Below are 18,796 nucleotides of genomic sequence, written 5' to 3' on the forward strand. Positions count from 1 at the left end.
TTTATTATACGCGTACAGTACGAATTACACCAAAAACTACACCGAATTTACGATTTATTCACATTTATTTTCTGAAAAACAAAATCACAACGAGATTAATTTGCACAGCTTAACTACGATTACGGCAATTTGACATTTCGTAACGCTAGATTGTCTATGAAAAGCAAGGATGGGTAAATAACATCGAGCGTTAACTTATCGATAAATGATAATGAATGATTCTTTAATAATTGATATGTTGTTAGTTTAAAGATGGAAAATTGATATTTTATAATCATTTTATTTTAAAAAATAGTTTTTTAATGAAAATGTTATACAATAAATATGCTCAGGTTATTCTATAGCGTAAAAGATATCTTACGAATAGTAGCATTATTCAAACACTGGTATGGATAACATTAAGTTGTAGCTGTAGAGTAATAATTATGAAGAAAAGTAAATGAGTTTTTTTTTCATGGAAACGATAAGTATTTTCGTAATAATTAACTTTTTTTCTGACTATTTTACATACCTATTTCAAAAATATACATGCAGGGCAGAGTCTACAGTTTTAGTTTATTCAAATACGGTTACCTATACTGGGTGTAAGGGGCATGCTAACGAAATCTTAATCCAGTGGTTCAGTACATGATTCTGAGTCTCTCAGCGTTGAAATTTTTTGTCGGTCTTTTCACGATATTGAAATTTTTTTTACAGTTTTTTTTAACTAATTACAGCTTAGAAGTACTTATTTCATCTATCTCAGTACGATTTTTAATAAAAATCGTCAAATCAAGATTTTTAACAAAAACTAGCAATGTAAATTTAATTTGCAAAATGCGCGCGATCAGCTGTTTTCCAAGAGGTCAAATAGGCAGGTCACGACTAATAGGTATATATACAAAGTCACAAACAAACTGCGCGACGTTGTATTGCCGACCGCCGCCGGTGCTGAGGAAAATAATTGCTATCTCTCTCTAACCTAAGCCACGCGGCGCGGTTAATAGGTATTTTCAAAATATTGAAACTTTAGGTCCTTTCGCTAGACGCTACGCTATTTTTTCTTTAGTTCGTGTTCGGCGGTCTGTTGACAAACAAACCAAAATTCAAAAACTTTTGTGTATGTTTTATGTTCTGTTAGTAGTGATTTTCTGTAACGAATACTCATACAATTGTGTCGTTTGTATTGTGTGTGTTTGTGTGTGTTGACTGAGAAGTCTTGAAATGCTTAGATCAAATCAATTCAGTACTCATGAATATCGTACCTACTACGACGACATAAAGTCTCGTAAACGAGAAACAACCTGAAGTAAGTTAACTACCTGTACCTAGTTAAAAACTTGTAAAGTATAAAAAATAGGTATTAGATAGGTAAGTGTAGCCAGCCGATTTGCTGTCGATGCGTACGTACCTACGTGTACGTACGCAGTAGATTGCGGAGCGTTGTTATCGCATTATTCGCTGTACATTGCGTGCTCAAAATTTTCAAAATCTGAATTTTCTTATTTCCGACGTAATTGGTATTTAAAATATCGTTGTGGAAACTAAATTTAACCTCTTCATGCAGTTTTCGGTATCATGTCCCTTACACCCAGTATGTACGTGGATACGTGCACACTTTTTTGAAGTATAAGCAAATCTTGGACGTTAGTACGTCCCCAAAAGATTAAAGAAAGAGACGGCCGCGTGGCGCAGTGGGTAGTGACCCTGCTTTCTGCATCCACGGCTGTGGGTTCGATTCCCACAACTGGAAAATATTTGTGTGATGAGATTGAGTGTTTTTAAGTGTCTGTGTGTATTTATACATTATATAAGTGTATATGTAGCGTATTTATACATTATATATTTATATGTAGTATATAATTGTATATTAATATTATAATATCTTATATATTATAATATATATTATAATATATATTATAATATATATATATATATTTATTCCTCCCACCGCGAGTCGCGTCGAGCGCGGCAACCGTTACACAAAAATAATCCTTACAGCATGAATTAGTATTCACGCGCGATGGCTTAGCGTATTTCATGTATAACTTTGGTGTTTCTTTACCGATTTTTATGATTCTTTTTTTATTGAATAGGTAATAATGTTAACTTTCTTCTGATCTGACTGATGAGTGTTATAAACATAAGAGTAGACAAATGTAATTAGAAAGCTCCGAACTGCTAAGCTATCGGGAGTTACACGTGTTATTGTGAGTCAACCATAAAAGATAGACATATATATGCTGTTGTGTTTTATAGATAATTTTAAGGAGAACATTTCCGTCATACATGATTTCTATGTAGCTTTGACCATTAAGGCTGTACACACGACGGAATCTTAAAAAATTTAGTAACTTCTCCCGTTTTCTCAACATTTCTCTTCACTGCTCTGCTCCTATTGATGGTAGCGTAATGAAAAGTATACTATAACCTGCCCAGGAGTATGTTGAATAATTGTACCAAGTTTCGTTAAAATCCGTCCAGTAGTTTTTGTTTCTATAAAGAACATACAGACAGACAGACAGACAGACAGACAGACAAAAATTTTACTGATTGCATTTTTGGCATCAGTATCGATCACTAATCACCCCCTGATAGTTATTTTGGAAATATATTTCATGTACAGAATTGACCTCTCTACAGATTTATTATAAGTATAGAAGATAATTATAAAAAAAAGATTACCCCATTTCTTAACCACGCGTACCCATAGGCATAAACCGTGCACCGTTCACCGTTTGTGACACGTGATATTTAATTTCTTAAAATGCACACAACCGAAAAACGTTAGTATACGTTCCCTTTTAAGATAACGTAGTATAGTAACGGATATTTTAGTTTAGGTATTTCAGTTATAACGATACCTACTTGATATCGTTCCGATGCCCGCCGTTAACTTCTCAACCCTACTGATTGTCTTTGATTCATAGTCGGCCATTATTGTTGTGTAAAAAAGTCATCTAAGAAAATTTCGACCATAGATACATGTTAGAACACTTGAGATGAATCTAACAATATCAATCAATCAATCAAAATTCATTTATTTGAAATAGGCTTAGTTTACAAGCTCTTTCGAAACGTCATAATATTAAACTTAACATAATGGTGATAATAATTATTCGAAAACTTAAAATTTAAGTTACGAGGGTTCCATACGCGCAATATCTAAATTAGTATAAGTAAATCTGTCCAGTGGTTTGGGAGTATTATAGAACTCAAAAGTAATTACAAAAATAAGAAAACTAATGTCGAACAAAGGTTATGATTCACAACACTTGTCAGGACAACTTAATTAACAAATCACTGTAACCAAAATAAGACCCTAGAATGGCAGAGAATGACCTTGAATGGAGTCACGCACTTGTGAACGATGTGTGAATCCTTTGACTGATATCAAACACTCCCCTTTTCCACTCAAGTCACTCTCCCCGCCTATCCTAAGTAACCCATAAAGAATTACACAACAAGAGATGTGGACGGCTCGAACGCCACGAACACACTGAAGTCAACACGAGATCGCGCGACGTCATATCCGTCACAGACTACTATTTCCTACACTATTTATTAAAAACAAGTAAATTTAAAAGCGGCCAAATATAAAAATTTAAAGATAACAGGAGATATAAAAATTTAAACATACTTACAATACACGCTGTTCTTGGGAGATAAAAAAGATGAGCTTATTATATGAGTAAACAGACAGTACGTGCAGCGAAAGTACTCGTATCTTGTATGGAAAATGTGAAACTACCGTCTAGCGGGACAGGCGGGTACGCAAAAAGTTACGACCATAACGTTGTTTACATCGTTAACCTACTTCTTACTTATCAGATCGCTCATACAACTAATAGCATCTCTCTGTAATCCATTAAAATGTAATTTAGTAACGATCCAAGGTAGTAACAGAACAACTAATTACTGAGCTTACCTATACCGCTATAGCTATACGTTGTTTTGTGGCTCAACTTCCTCTGATGGATACCAAAATCGAATCTAAACGTAGCAAACTTGTCTATAGCTAACTTGTCGACTTCAAAAAAGGAGTAGGTTCTCAATGCGACGCATATTTTTTTTCATGTTAGTTAGTAACCTCATAACTTCGTTATTTATTAACCAATTTTGAAAATATTTTTTTTGTTTGAAAGAGTATTCTTCCAGATAGGTCCTGTTTAATTTTCATGAGAATCGATTCAGTAGTTTTGTGTTAAAATCAAAATAATAAATAAAATAGGTGAACGAAATTGCCCATATTGTGGCGTTTGCGTTCACTAAAGCATACTAAAAACAGAAAAATAAAATCTTGTTGTTTTATGGCTACTAAAATTTAATTAAGATTCATAAACAAGTTATTCATTCCTCAATAACATTTCTTTATATTCTTGTTCATAAATATTTACACAAAATCATCATCATCATTATCAGCTCGTATCGTATCCGATGGATGTCCACTGCCGGACATAGGCCTCTAGTTGAAGGACTCCAACCAACCAAGGTCACTAGCTGTGACATGTCATCGGTCCACCAAGTTGAGGATCACGCAAAATACTCACTAATTAATTATTTTTCGACGACCGCGACTTCGTCCGCGAGGAATTACAAATCACGCAGGAACCATGGAACTTATCGGGATGAAAAGTAGCCTATGTGTTAATCCAGAGAAAAATCTATTTCCATTCCAAATTTCAGCCATATCGTTTCAGTAGCTGCAGCGAAAAGGCGGAACATACACAAACTTTTACCTTTGTAGTATTAGTGAGATTTCACTTTATTTACATTTTAATGAATCTTGATCATCATAAATAGCTCACAGCCTACCAGAGATCTTTGTCAGTTATCTAACTTCTTTTTACCAATTTTTCTGCTTAGTTAATTTTTTTTTCAGTAACTTAAAAAGGTAACTTTTTTCTCCCTACATTTAAATGTATATTGTTCTCTCAATAAAAACCCTCTTGATGTCCCTCGTGTTAAAAATCAAAAATCGGCCATTGTTTTCTCGTACATATTGTTATTAATAAAAACACGGAACATTAAACCATTAATGCTTACAATATTAAATTCTGATTCATAATTATTAAAAGAAACTCGTATAAAGATCGCTAACCCACTTTTAAAGTACCGATTGATCTTTAAGAGGTTTTTATTGAGTACGTATTTAAAACTGAGCTTTTTATGGAATCTCATTCAGTATAATGTAATACACATAAAGCGGAAGTCAATACACAATAAAGTTTGCCGGGAACTGAAGTCAATACGACGTATTTAGTGGTGGGGAGTGGGGGGATCGGGTCAATAACTCCACTCTAATTATAGTTTATGTGTTAAGTATTTATAAATACCTAGTCGCTCTACAGTTAGGATGGGCGTAGGGCTGCCAACTCTGTGAAAAGTTTTGTTTCTTATACAAAAAAAAAAAACAAAACTTGTAAAACGTTTAATAAACTTTGCGTTACGGTGAAGAAATACGCATAAGTCACTACATTTGTTTATGATGAAAATACACAAACCCTGTATTCATCTATAAAAACGGATATTGACCTAAAATTTTACCTCCCGTTTTAACACATAATTTAAACCTATCCAAGAAACCAAATGTATGTTTCACCTTGAAAGATAAATGTCTGACACACCTAATACGAACCTCGCCGCATTTATAAAGTTAAAATTTCCAAAATGCGTATTCCAAAATTTACTTCGCGTTTTAAAAATTCTTTGTCGAGGATGCTTGTAGGTACGTAAAGCAATAAACCTATATTCTAATTTTTTGCTTTCTAAAGCCTTGATGAATCATTCAGTGACCACATGAACTACAAATATTTTATAATCTGTATCAATAGGAAGTGTAATCAATAAAATAAATGAAATATTCATATAAGAATTACTCGTTTTAAACTTAGGTTATTTGTTTCATGCTTGTTTATATTTAGATGATAAATGGACCTAAAATGTACTACGTACGAGTATGCTACCTACTTTGGTTCTGATAACCCTAACAGGAAACGCATTGTCCTGCCCCTATATTGTACTCGTATGCAGCGATTGACGTAATCATTGTACTGCTGGTCTGCTGGCAGCTATAGAAATTGAAAGCTATGGTAGCAAACCTAATTTATGTTATTTTTGCCTTGTTAACATCCTCAGAGTTAATAGCAATTTGTTTCTGCATGAATCTGAAACTAAATTTGATAGGCTAAACCTTACTACTTTTCTTATGGTAGGTTTATTTTCGTTATCTGTCAAATTGTTACCTACTCTTTTTCAAATAATTGTATTATGAGGTTTTAAAGTTATTAGTCCTACTTCTAAGCTTAAATTAATTAATATTTTATAGATTTCAGCCATCACAAAACTAGTTATAAAATTAGTTCATTTGGCGAAAATCCCCTTCTAATTAGGTATTTTTAACTTATAACTTAAACAGGAAACCAGGTAATGATATAGATAGAGGTACAAATTATTATTTACAACAAATTAAGTAGGTACTATTACTAATTGATATTGTAATAGAAAATCCCCTAAAGTCTAAAGGAAGAATCGAAACAATCCTTTGCAATATTTTAGATACAAAACTGTCGAAATAAAAGAGAGTATAGCTGGTATTTTGTTATATATAGGTAGTTAACACATAGTTTAGAAATTTGCAAATTAATTATACATATATCTAGTGTAAGGTTAATTTTGCTTCATCTATATAGTTTTCTATATAATAGTTATTATAGTTTTCGTCCTAGTACTTTGCAAGTAGAACATTACGCATGCACTTCCGATAGCTTTTTATCGACTATTATTCATTAGATAATAGTATTTGAACACGTATAATTCTTGGATATTTTTTATCAAAGACATCGAACTCGAAAACGCAATATTGACACGATGACGATTTTGATCACAAGTCATCCGTTATGTTGAAATTAGATTAATATATCATCCACTCATATGATTTTATTGTGAAATTGAAGGAAATAAAATCAATTTCATTTATTTAACGTACGTAGATTATTTTAGAAACACTTTTGCAACGTTAGGTTAACGTTGCAAAAGATTAATACATTATTATCTGTATGTATAATGACTCTACTAACTGGTACAAAAAGCAGATTTTACTGAGAGTAGCCAACAAGAAATTAAGATGTTGCTGTATTTTAAAATATAGTAAATATATTGATTATTATTACCATCTACAATTTTTTTATTATTACCTAAATAGATACCTTCTTTTCTTTGTCTTGTGTAAAGATCAAAACCGTTCTAAATACTTCCAATCATCTTCGTCATTAATTATTTTTTATTTAAAAGATATAAAAATTTTTAGAAATTTCATTTTGTTGCAAACAATTGCACTTTAATTATGTATTAATAATATTTTATCCACACTCAATTCCAATTTCAGTTTCATTTTAGATGACAAAGAAGCGCAAATCAATAATGTATGAGTTAAAGATAATCATGATTTAAGAGCCGCGATGCTAATTGTGTGGCATGGTGGAAACGTGCTGTATACAAGAAATCATAATCACTTCGAGTAGTCTGTGACTCACTAACGTAATCACCTATGAAGTAATTATCTGTTCAATCGACTGAACGACTTATTACTTCGCGATGGACAAATCGTTTAAGCAGTAAAAACAACTTTAGAATCAATACAATCGAGTTAACAAAATCGTGATACAGTTAAATGTGGAACATTAGTTTCTTATCAAAAAAGGACAATTTTTAACCGATAGTGAATATAAATAAAGAGTGTAGTGATTACGATTTACTAAAAGACCAACTCAATAGAGTGTGATTTGTGAAAAATGGCGTTAATAAAGAAGTGTTTTGGATTAGTGAGTATTATACATAATTACTGTACATACTGATGCCTAATCATCTAAATAATTTCTTTAAATCTGCTTCTTAGGAACACGTAAAATAATCAATAAGAATTTCTAAAACTTATAGCTTTAAGATGTTAGTTAGAATTAAGTTTTAAGCAATATTTGGTTTTAAGCCGAAATCTTCCATTGTGTATAGAAATCTATAATTTAATTCTTTTACACATTGAATCATTGTCTCCGTGCACTCAGATTATTCTAGCATAAGTTTTATTTCGATAGAATATACATTACATACTTAAAACACATGACTCGCTCTTTTTAACTGAAACAACTCATCATTATTAGATCTCCAAAAACTACAGATACAGTTTTCTAAATGCTTACCGCCAAGCGATTTAGCGTCCCGGTATGATGTCGTGTAGAAATCGAAAGGAGTGTGAATTTTCATCCTCTTCCTACCAAGTTAGCCCGCTTTTATCTAAGATTGCATCACCATTTACCAGGTGAGGTGAAATTGTAGTCAAGGGCTAACTTGTAAATAATAAAAAAAAATGTCTTCATTAACATTTAACACCAGAATCCTCTTAACATTGTTGCAACTTTAGTGGTTTCAACAGAGATTAATAGATACAATACCTAAAGGAGCGATGGATGAAAAGTACCCTATACTTACAACTGTTATTTAAACCATTAATTAACTTGAAGATTTTTCTCTTATAAGACACAAAAAACAATATATTCTTTAAGAAACACACTTCTACCATCTATGTCTCGAATCTATAAATACATATTAACATTTCAACTTTTTTCACACCGCCCTAATAATTAAAGCACAGTAATAAAATATGGCAGTAAACGTGGGCAAAGCTTAAAAAGGCGCTTCTCGCATGGGATTCAAAATCAAATAGGTCGTCGGAACTTACAACCAGTTTGCGTTTGCCGTTATCGTCTCGACTCGACTGTGCAACCCGATCCGCCTAGATTTTATATCAAGCGATTGCTTTACATCAAAACCGGTTCTACATATCAAAAGTTTCTAGAAATCTAATCTTAGCTTGTGGTTTTGGATCTTTTAAATTTGATTTTTTCATTTATTAACACGCACATATTAGTTTCACTTAACTAACTATGTGTGTAAGAAAATCTTGGGATCTTAATTTGACCCACAGGTCTTTGATTAGGATGAAATTTTGCATACGCTCTGAGTTCTGATAACAATAGGTACATGACTATTTAAGAAACGTCATTATAAATCCAATATGACGGCCTTCCCAAAATGGCGGATAGGCTGTTAGAAATCCACCCCCATGACATGGATATCAAATGAAAGGGTTTGCTGTCAGGAATACGAAAAATGTAGTCACGTGACTTAAATCCAATATGGCGGATGTTCAAGAATGGCGGGCAGGCAATTTAAAATGGCCCAATGTTATGGGTATCAAGTTTTTTAGTTTTTTTAAACTAGTCATGTTACTTTTATATGTACAAAAATATGTTTAACTTTAACTAAATTTCGTATGTCTGTTACAAGTTCTTTATTCTGGAAGATATTATTCCTTGTAAGATCATTAATTGTACCACCAGAAAAAATTAAAAGCTTGATTTTTCGTCCGTTTTCAATTTGTGGCCATTTTCATGAATATTCTCTAGCTACCAGCTATTCTAGCTGCCTGCAATGATTTACGTACTACTAATTAAGCGTTCCGGTACGATGCCGCTCAATGATCTAGGCTTTCCACTTCTAAACACTTACAATCATTGTGAATTTCGGATCATTATTTAGCACCAAGCGAAATAGCAGTTAAGTACCTTGACATTAAATAAAAACAACTTATAACTTTCAGGATAAAAAAAATAATATAAATTACCTTTTGAAAACATTTTGAAGTTCTTTATTAAGTAGTATTCTGAAAATAAATAAAAAATAGATTTGCAATAATATGTTTAAAGGTGCATGATTTTTGACAAATCATTTTTACAAACAATACCCACGACAAAAGAAACAAAAAAATCAGTGAAACTAAAACTCAACGACTGTGAAAGAGTTGAAGCAATTTAATAACTCAAATTTTGCCGAATCTAATTCGGTATTTAAAAAAAAACACGTAAAAAACAGCAACTTCGCGGAACGTTGAATGTCACAAAGTTTGTGCTCCATCAACTATCAAGTTGTAAAAAGTGCACTGACCTTGCCTCCACAGTTTTTACACCATGATGTCATGTTGTTTGTATGTGTATACTAATACATACTATACAAATATTATAAAGCTGAAGAGTTTGTTTGTTTGATTGATTGAACGCGCTAATCTCAGAAACTACTGGTCCGATTTGAAAAATTCTTTCAGTGTTAGATAGCTCATTTATCGAGGAAGGCTATAGGCTATATAGTATTAACCCCGTATTCCTACGCGAACGGGAACCACGCGGGTAAAACCGCGCGGCGTCAGCTAGTTATGCACCTGCCAAACTTTATCGAAAGCTTCAAATGGATGTTTTAACCAATTCTATAAAATAAACATGTTTTACGCGTTTTACAGTAAAATAGGTTGAAACTAAGTTTAGTTTCTGTATTTATTTTCAAGTTAGCCCTTAACTACAATCTCACCTGATGATAAGTGATGATGCAATCTAAGATGGAAGCGGGCTAACTTGTTAGGAGGAGGATGAAAATCACACCCCTTTCGGTTTCAACACGACATCGTACCGGAATGCTAAATCGCTTGACGGTACGTCTTTGCCGGTAGGGTGGCATCTAGCCACGGTCAAGTCCCCCTGGACCGACCAGCCAGACCTGGACCAATTAAGAAAACCTCATTCGGCCCAGCCGGGGATCGAACCCAGGGTCTGTCTTGTAAATCCACCGCGCATACCACTGCACCACGGAGGCCGTCAAGTTTTGGTTTTTAATCTATACTAATATTATAAAGCTGAAGAGTTTGTTTGTTTGATTGAATGCGCTAATCTCAGGAACTACTGTTCCGAAATATTTAGTAAAGGTATTGAAATATCAATGTAACTGCACACCATACATTTCTTGCCAACACTGTATAAAATCAAAGAAACTTAATTGAATATTATAATACTCGTGTATGAAAAGTGGAAGAGACAAGGGAAAATGTTTGACGTTGTAATCTAGAAGGCTAACCTGCTGCGTAGTCATCATACAAATCAACGCGTTTCAAACCTTGATCTGGTTATTTTGTTATATCGTACTCGAAAAACCGGTAATTTTATAAAAAAAAAAAACAGTCAACAAAGAACAGCTTTATTGTGTTATTTTTGGTGAAACGTGATAAAAATTATCTGTAACTAGCTGACCAAGCAAATATTGTTTTGCCTTATAAATTTGACACATAGGGGTGTGAAAAATTGATGTTGGATGATTCTCAGACTTACCCGAAATGCACACATAATTTCATAAAAATCGGTCCAGCAGTTTCGGAGAAATGTGGTAACAAACACCGCGACACGAGAGAATTAGTAATCTAATATAGGTACATACAATATTAGAAATTAAAGTGGAAATATTTGATTGTTTGTTTGAATTGAATATGCTCTGAAACTACTGGATCGATTTAAAAAAATATTTCACTAATGGAGAGTTATATTATCTAGGAGTAACGTATATCCTCATATTCCCAAGGGAACAGGAACTACGCGGGGTTCTGTTATAGCTTTAATTTTCGATGGTTGAGAATCTGGAGATGTTGCTGACCCTTGATAACTACTACCCCCCCAAACCGAAGGTCCCGACTACAGTTTCCTACCGTACTTTCCTATTAACAAAGGTACCTAAGTGTGGTAAGCATTGGCTGACATCATCATTAACAACGCATATTCGGTTCATTGTTGAGCACGAGTCTCCTCTAAGAATAAGAGGAATTAGGCCTTAGACCACAGACTTTACACACGTAAAGAATTTAGAAAATTCTAGGTATACAGGTTTCTTCACGATGGTTTTCCTTCATCGTTTGAGACACGTAACATTTAATTTACTTAAAATGCACATAACTGCTCCGGACCGGATTCGAACCTACGCTCTCCGAGTCGAAGGCAGAGGTCATATCCACTGGGGTAACATATTCAACACAAAAAGGGCCGCATTTCATGGATTTTAAAGTCATCTAATTACTGTTTTTTCTGAAAGAACAAATGACTAATGCGGATTCTTGATGCCACGTAAAGGAATAAAGTGCAACTATTGGCAATGTCCTGCAAGATAACCTTGTGATATAACGCCAATGGATGTCGAAGCTTCTTAGAAATCCATTCGCAGTGTGAATACAAAGTCGATTGTTGAAACAATGCTGCATGGAGACGTGTCATATCTTTAACATATACTGTTCCACACATACCAACTTCTAAAATTATATTTTTCAGGCTAAGTTGATGCCTGATAGGTCATCATCATCATCATCATCGTTAACAGCCGATTATGATGCGAAATAATCATCAATAGCCACTTGACATAGGCCTCTCGCATGGACTTCCAAACAATACGGTCTCGAGTCTGATGTCCTCAGTCTATCTAGTAGGGGGTCGACCACTGCGCTTTCCGGTGCGGGGTCGCCATTCCAGCACCTTGGGACCCCAACGTCCATCAGCTCTTCGAACTATGTGCCGTGCCCATTGCCACTTTAGCTTTGCGACTCGCTGAGCGGCGTTAGTGACTTTGCTTCTTCTGCGGATCTCCTCATTCCTGATTCGATCTCGCAGAGAAACTCCGAGCATAGCTCGGTCCATCGCCCGCTGAGTAAGTTTGAGCCTTCTTACGTATTGCCGCTATCGTCAGCGACGAAGTCTCGGATCCGTACGTCATCAATGGCAACAGGCACTGTTCGAAAACTTTCGTCTTCAGGCATTGATTTTGGATGTAAAGATGTCGCAGAGTTTCCCGAACGCTGCCCAGCCGTGTTGGATTCGACATTTCACCTCTTTTTTCTCTATAAATACCTATAAAATACTCGGCAATCCCCTCGGCCCTCAGTCCTTACTCTAAGAATGCCTTTGCAGCATCCTACTAAGCAATTAGCGAAGAAACTATCATAAATTCATGTCAGAACTTAAATATTCTCAAACTGCAAAGTTGAAACACCTTTTACATGGAAATAAAAACAAATAATACCACTGCTGCTAATTTTTGATGATAATATTAAAAAACCCTTCACACAGAAACATCCTTTTTGTTTTTGTTGTTATAGAAAGGAAGTGTTAACTATAGTTTAAAAAGAATTCCTTGGAATCCCTTGGTCACAAATCCAGGGCTCTGTTCAGAGCTTTTCTCTCTACCACGCGATGGACCCGGCATCCGCACGGTGAATCCATAGAATGCTAAGATATTCGTCTCTATCTCGTATTAGCTGTAAAGTGTAGAAAAAGGAAGTTTCTAAGACATGTCAAAAGCCATTAGATACGATTTGGTGAGTTGGAACCGACTCATCAGTATATCTGTAGATGGCTTAACCCAAAACTGAAGTATTAATAATTCATAAAACATTAATACAATACGTACACCGTTGTAGTGTAGCTAATGGAAAGTGATGGACGCATTGTTAACTTGACAGACATTTTAAATTAATGCTGTTGCTTACTTGTTTAGTTTATAATTCCTCATTCGTGCTAATTATATTGAAGAATTTCATGAACTGACTCGAGTTACATTTAAAAATTTTTCAATTCATGTGCAAGGTGTAGACACGAAAACATCGTTATGTCAAACACAACAAAAATGTCAAAAAAAAATAACAACATTATGTCGTTTAATGGTACTATAACAAAATTGTTGTTCTAGAAGTATGTTCACCTAATTGGTAGTTATTATTTCCCTATAAATACTTTTATAGTTCTTATACTGTGTATTGAATTTATTAGGTTATCTTGGTCTATTTTGTATTTTTTTAAACCATGGCCAAACCTTTCGTCTATCTACTAAGTGAAGCTATAGGAGTGAACACGGCAAATAGTCCAACGGGCCGGAATCTGAACTTACCTATCGAGATTAAAATAAGTAGTCATGGAACTATAGATTAGTTTGTTTATTAGGCTAATCTCAGGACCTACTGGTCCTATTCGAAAAATTATTTCAGTGTTAGATAGCCCATTTATCGAGGAAGGCTATAGGCTATATATAATCCCCGTATTCCTACGGGAACGGGAACCACGACCACCAGTTTAAGATATTTGGAATAATCAGTACCTAAAATAATTTAATATTTTGACGCTTGATTTTGTCTCTTAAATTACAATGTTTAACACACGAACACGGAAATATACAAGCTTAGATGTTATTTTTGGCCCGTCCAGTGACCTATGTAAAATACTAGACAAAGAATGTTTTTTTTTTAAGTTTTTTATAAATTTTATAGCCGTCGACTGCGGTAAAACGTGACTAGGATCAAAACAGCTGTCTGTTTATTATAATATAGAGACAGGATCCTGCATAAAGCCGGGTACACATTTGTATCATTCGACCTATCCGATCAACGTAGATTCCATAATGAAATACAAAACTATGGTGAAATACAAAATGATTATGTGTGTATACACGTATCGTATTCTTTAGTTAGATTTGTTCCACTACAAACTACAAACTACAGTGACCAATGTCACCGACGGATCTTCGTTCTAGATTGTGGAGTGTAAAATTACTATGTAACGTCAATTTATTTTCAAAATAAGGCACACTCCAGATGTTATTGAACTTAAGACGCAATATCATCATCTTTATCAGCCGATAGATGTCCACTGCAGGTCATAGGCCTTTTCTAAGGATTTCTAAACACCACGATCTCGAACCGCAATGTCAAAACAAAAGTCATACACGGAATAAGTTTTTTTTTAAATTTGGATTTGGAGGTCACCTAGGCGACAAGTTAAAGCGTACACACCATTTGTTATTATGGTTATAATGGATGATACGGACGCTACATTCGATTGATGCAAATGTAGACACGGCTTAAGAATAGCGAAAGAATAATAAATTCCAATTTATATGGCGCTTTGTGTAAACAAACCGAGTTTATGGTTACGATGGTGCATTGCATACGTAACTTTTTTATACTAATTCTTGACAGAACAAGTATTGAAAATACTGCTAGACGAACCAAGTGACGTCTATAGCTAGTAGGTATGCGCTAAGAACGGATTTTGCGACAGGGCCGGATTAAGGAGGTCTAAAGGCGGGCGATGCCGCGGGCATCCGCTAGTGTCTTATAACTTAAGGTCAATGACCTGATTTACAAATTATTATTTTGTAGGGCGTATATTTATTAGTGCTATTACAGACAGGTGACTTTTAACCTGTTCTAATGATTACGTAACATGTGACTGTATCGTGCGGTGAATCACTGATGAATGATTAACTAGCGATCAGTGGGCGAGGCTGCTAAACGTGTTACATGCTTGCCTTCAGTGGCGTGCACAAACTCTGTGACTAGAGTATGCACTGAACTTACAAATTGTATGAAATGGAAAATTCTTTCTACAGAACAGGTTCGTAAATAGAAATCAGGCAATGCATTTTTGCATATATGAGGCGCACACTCCTTGCCTTATATATTTTTTCGGGGTGTAACACCACCAACTTTCCAACACCGGGCTGAGAAGTTTCACTGACTTATAGGAAAAATTAAAAGCTTAGTATTTTATAGCAACAACCAGGATTCGAACCCAAGACGTCGTGACCCAAACAACATAGGCTAACCACTAGACCATCGATCCAGTTACTAAATAAGTATACCTCTACGATCGATGAGTACCAATATAAGTATAAGAATACCAATGGTCCAATCTACTTTTGTACCCACTATCTACAATCTTATAACTAGGTACATTTCTTAAGCAGAAACGTAAAAAAGACGACATTTACTTTCACGGTTAAGTATGGATTTATTGACTAGTTAACTCCGAGAAGCATTCGCCATAAAAAGAACCTTGTTAATCTCGCTGAGCGCCATCAGTAATTTAATTAAACTATTTGAAAGCCTACAACATCAATTACGAAAGCGATCTTCAAAGATTATTCCCACGCGATAACGTTTTTACATTGTACGAGTACGACACGATAATCGTATCGGATAGTAAAAGCAATGCGATATATTTTTCTAAAACAATATTTTTAGTAATCATCATTATCAACCCATATTCGGCTCACTGCTGAGCTCGCGTCTCCTCTCAAAATAAGAGGAGTTAGATTAGTCCACCACGCTGGCCCAATGCGGATTGACAGACTTCACACACGCAGAGAATTAAGAAAATTCTCTGGTATGCAGGTTTCCTCACGGTGTTATTCCTTCAACGTTTAAGACACGTGACTCCCGGTCCCGATTCGAACCCACGCCCTCCGGAATCGGAGATAGAGGTCATCCAGTGAGCTATCGCGGCACTATTTTTAGTAGTATTTGAATAAATTTAGAAAGGTAAAATTAAAATTATTTTTACTTACCTTCATCTCAATTTAGTCACACATCCCGATTTCGTATTATTTGCATACAAGATGTCTTTGTCCCAAAGTGCTGGAATGCTGACCCCGCACTAGTAAGCGCAGTGTTGATCGACCCCCCACCAGGTGGACTGACGACATCAAGCGAGTCGCAAGGATTCGCTGGATGCAGGTGGCTCAGTATCGAGATGTTTGGAAGTCCCTACAAAAGGCCTATGTCCTGCAGTGGACGTCCATCGGCTGATATGATGATGATGGTCGTTATGTATTCATTTTTAGTATGGTCGTTTATATAAATACAGAATCTAATCATTCCAATCGAATGAGAAAAACATTAAAAATAATTATAAACAAGACAACTAATAGAAAAGCGTTTGAAAATAGCCTGCAAAGCTTTCCATGTAAAGGTAGACTGCTTCATTTTTCTCGCCATAAAGCGGCGGACTTTCCCCTGGAAAATGTAGTTTTTTACCACATTCCGGCGACTACAAGTGCCCACACGTAGTCGTGTATGTAGCAGAACCTGTTGCTGTTATGTGACAGCTTTTACATTTCTGTAACAGACTACCTAGCTCGTAAGTTAGCTAGTAAAAATGGTTTTTTTAACTGCCTTGTTCGTGTAATGGTTAGCCTAGATCACGAGGTCTTGTAATATCACAGAATACATCATCATAATCATCATTAGCAACCCATATTTGGCTCAATGTTGAGCACGAGACTCCTCTCAGAGAGGAGTTAGAGTTTAGACCAATAGTCCACCACGCTGACCCAATTTGAATACATAATAATACAAGTAATAGTGAGCCTTTCTTCTAAAAAAATTGCGGTACATTTTTTTTATTCTCTACAAGTTAGCCCTTGACTACAATCTCACCTAATGGTAAGTGATGATGCAATCGAAGAATCTATATAACTTGTTAGGAGTAGAATGGAAATCCACACTCTTTCATTCTTTTGTCATTAACATCTGACAGTGATCGTTAAATAGATAAACATCATCGTAATCCCGCCAACCCGCATTGGAGCACCATGGTGGGTGTAAGCTCCACATCCACTCTCTTATAAGGAGGGAAGCCTGGGCCTGTAGTAAGCCATCAAAATAGGCTGATAATGAAAACAACGCTAAAACAACAACAAAATTGAAACATACTCGTAGCTGTAAGTCTAAAATCAACATGGCAGGTGTGAAATTCAATACACTCTTTTATTTACTACGGTTGTATTGTTCGACATAAAAAAAGAATATGGATTACATTTTGTGAAGTCAACGTAACGAATCTAACAAACAAGCCTTGAGCTAACGTTTAAAGTTAAAACCAGTTTATAAAAACTGTATAGACAATCAAATAAACTTATGTACCTACATATAAAAAATGTCAACATAACCTTGTCGTGTATGATATGTTTTGACGCTACTGCTAAACCAATTTTGATGAATGTACGGGACCTTGGAGAAGTACATAGCTAACACTTTATCTGTATATCTGTGTGTATGTGTGATCACGGTAATTGCCCAAAATCATTGGCGTAAACTACTTTGTGGTTTATTGTGTGGTTTTCGCAAGATTTAGCTAGCTGGAGCAAGAGTAGCTGGAGTACATGATTTTGTTTTATTTCGGAAGTGAAAAAAACTCAGGAAACTCACTCTTCTCTAATCGAAGAGTTTGCAATTTTTTTGTCGTTAAAAACTCTAATGTTTCCTCCATTTAATACGTTTTAACTAAATTGTTTTCTTAATTTAAAGTTTGCGACTTTATTTTTTATTATTATTTTATAACTTTGTAATTGTATGTGGCCTTGTTTATTTCATATTTTTTGTACATATTTTGTTAAACGCTGTTTGTTAGTTACAAATAAATAAATAAATAAAACAACTAAGTAAAAATGTGTTAACAAATTACCTAAGAACCTACTTATTGATTTATACGGAATAAAGTCAAAGTCAATTAAAGTGAAAATTCATTTATTTTAATTAAGCTTAGTTTACAAGCACTTTCGAAACGTCAAACACGCTAGGTAATAATATTATCATGGTCATAAAAATTGGTTAATTAAAATTAAATTTACGAGGATTCCAAATGCGCCTTGGTCCAAGAAGAGCCAGCCCATGACAAAATGAGCCAGTTCAAACGAAATTTCATTTGGATTCTTAATTTTAACTTTTAATCTAACTGTTACATTTAACTTTAAGCATTAGGATTGTTACAAATGCTAAATGTTAAAATGTAACTTGTTGTGAGAACTAAGAACTCAACTACCATCACACTAACAATTACTATTCTGGGAAATTTTGCCCTTTCACATAAAAAGCTAACGACCTTTGGAGGAAACATAAAAGTTTATTAATTCCTAAAACCTCTAGCTAATGAAAACTCACTTAATAGTTAGTTTTAGAGCTCATTTAAGCAGCATTTATAGCTTTATTACTTCCTTCAAAATATTATATGGAAGTGATAATAAGTTCATTAATTTGTACCAACTGGTTTAGCGAAGAGATGTTATATCACCAGTTTTAATCATCCATGGTAAAAGAGCTGATAACTTTTCCAAACATCATGCTAAT

At 34.6% G+C, this 18,796-nt stretch overlaps 1 protein-coding gene across 5 annotated transcripts in view; it reads left to right on the forward strand.

Moving 5' to 3' along the window:
* Nucleotides 1-18,796, forward strand: part of LOC112051719 (uncharacterized) — a 101,959-nt gene that overhangs the window by 66,459 nt on the left and 16,704 nt on the right. The gene's annotated exons all lie outside the window — the stretch shown is intronic.

Source organism: Bicyclus anynana, chromosome 13 (assembly GCF_947172395.1).
Source record: "Bicyclus anynana chromosome 13, ilBicAnyn1.1, whole genome shotgun sequence".
Lineage (NCBI taxonomy): Eukaryota > Metazoa > Arthropoda > Insecta > Lepidoptera > Nymphalidae > Bicyclus > Bicyclus anynana.